The sequence below is a fragment of the Frankliniella occidentalis genome, unplaced genomic scaffold (assembly GCF_000697945.3).
Source record: "Frankliniella occidentalis isolate FOCC.00 unplaced genomic scaffold, Focc_3.1 Scaffold44, whole genome shotgun sequence".
NCBI classification, from domain to species: domain Eukaryota; kingdom Metazoa; phylum Arthropoda; class Insecta; order Thysanoptera; family Thripidae; genus Frankliniella; species Frankliniella occidentalis.
This window is the reverse complement of record NW_026267174.1, coordinates 1,681,551-1,683,567: the sequence shown is the minus strand read 5'-3', so window position 1 is coordinate 1,683,567 and position 2,017 is coordinate 1,681,551. Positions and strand designations below refer to the sequence as shown.

Below are 2,017 nucleotides of genomic sequence, written 5' to 3'. Positions count from 1 at the left end.
GCAGGAGAACACCGCCCCGCCCCGCCCCGCCGCGCCCCGCAGCAGCAGCGCAAAGCGCCTCTCCTTCGGACCTGAACCTTTTCCGCTCGCTCTGCTGCTCCGCCAGAACAAAACCAAACGGAGAGTAAAACTTTGTCATGTTTGGAATGCAATCCGCGCTGCTGGACCCGGCTGGCCTGCTGCTGGCGGGGCGATGCGGGGCCGGGAGCTGGTTGTGTTCCGTCCGCCCCACCGCCGCCCGCCCCGCCCCGCCACCGGTCACCTTTGACGCTCGAACTGAGCAAAGTGTTTCCAAATGGTATCGGGGCCGGGACCAAAAGCCCCTCCTCAGCCTTGTGGGCTCCTCCCCGTGGCACAGCGCCCTCCCTGAGTACTATTGACACAGCGCGGGGAGGTGCACACATCCCCTGGCCAGGACACCCTCCTCCCGCGCAATCAACAACACGTCGATGTCCTAGAAAAAAAAAATGAAAACGTCCGAGACGAAACCAGCAAAGCACAGAATGAGTCCGCGATTGCAGAGGACCGAGAGGACCTCAACGTCGCCATGCTCTTCGCCCCGTTAAAACCATAAATGCACACAGGCAAAATGTATACACACACACACCTTTGATACACGCATCATGTTCTACCTACACCGACAAAACGCACATGTATAAGCAAAGCAGATAAGAGTTGCAGCAGTAGTAGAGGGACGTTCTTTTACACGCTCTGCCAATGTTCTACAACTACATATTACTTCATATCTACAAAATAAAGTGCACGACATAAGTAGAAATACACGAGGGCAGGGCCCCTACTACAGACTATGGCACATCGTTGGAATATAATGCTCTTCACTCAGCCTAATGCACTACGAACGGACGGCACTTTAGGTACTCACACAGCGTGGGCCTGGGAGCGAGTGCGTAAATGTACTAGAAGTGTGTTACACCGTCTCGAGTCCCTCACTCTGCAAACTGAAGTAAAACACACCTGCCGTCAGCTCGTCAACAAGGAGACCACCACAATCTCACAAAGAGAGGGGAGACATTTTAAAAAAAGGGAAGAGGGGGAGGGGATTGCAGGTGATGTGCACCGTACTTGTCGGGTGACGCAGTGCTGCCAATCTCAATGTCACTCCCTAAAAAAGGGTAGGGCAACAAGACGGGGCGACTTAGGCTGTTGTCCTGCGAGGGGGAAACAGGGGAATAGACACTCGTACTGTACTTAGCAAAACTTTTCCTTTTCAAAATACATGGGCGAAAAAAATCAACCCCTTTCGGACGCGGTTAAGGACACCGTGCGCCGGAGGCACAAAATCCCTACCGAGACCTTTCTGGTTGAGAAAGACAAGAAGAGCTAGAGGGGGAGCAAACCGGCAGAAAAAACGGAACGGCCGCGCCTTCGCCCCTTTCTCCTGTTGCGGTGTAATAATTAAATGCAACAAAGAAGGAAAAGGCTCTTAGACGACTTCCGCCAAGGACGGACTGACGTTGGCGACCGTCCCCTCAGCGAACCGCGGTGCTCTCTGCACCCATTTTTATTTCATTATGCTAAAGATTCTCTTGCATAACCGACTGAAAAGAATACCACAGCACAGGAAAAGAGGAGAATCTGTACAAGAATCCCCCTCACCCGCCCCTTCTTTTTCAACCCCCCCTCTTCCCTTTCTCTGGAATGCTTTATCGCCGTATCTCGAACCGAAAATCGATGACAAATTAACCGCTCTGTGGATTTAGCGGGGAGTCAGAGCCAGGCGGGTGACGGACGCCTGAAGGGCCGCGTTGTATTCCACACCCACACTGCATCCTCATCGATTGACGGTGCAGAATCAGACAAGTCGGGTTATGAACTCCCGGCGCACAAAAACGTGTGCGAGCAGTGTGGAGCCGAGCCGGTGTGCGGGAGGTCCACCGCCGCGCCAATGTTGCCCGATTGCAGATTATTCGCATTTATAGGTATCGAGTCCTGCTGCGCAATAAAATGCGTGAGAGTGCCACGCGGGTATGGATGGTGTCCGAGACCGCTACCCCCC

General features: G+C 53.8%; 1 protein-coding gene across 3 annotated transcripts in view; it reads right to left on the bottom strand.

Moving 5' to 3' along the window:
- The window catches only part of LOC113207170 (axin), a 71,719-nt gene that overhangs the window by 27,535 nt on the left and 42,167 nt on the right, over positions 1-2,017 (bottom strand). The window contains exon 2 of one of the 3 annotated variants that reach the window (XM_026423585.2): positions 884-959. The exons of the other annotated variants lie outside the window; for them this stretch is intronic. The gene's annotated coding sequence lies outside the window, so the exon portion shown is untranslated. The remainder of the gene's footprint in view (positions 1-883; positions 960-2,017) is intronic. 3 annotated transcript variants of the gene reach the window in all.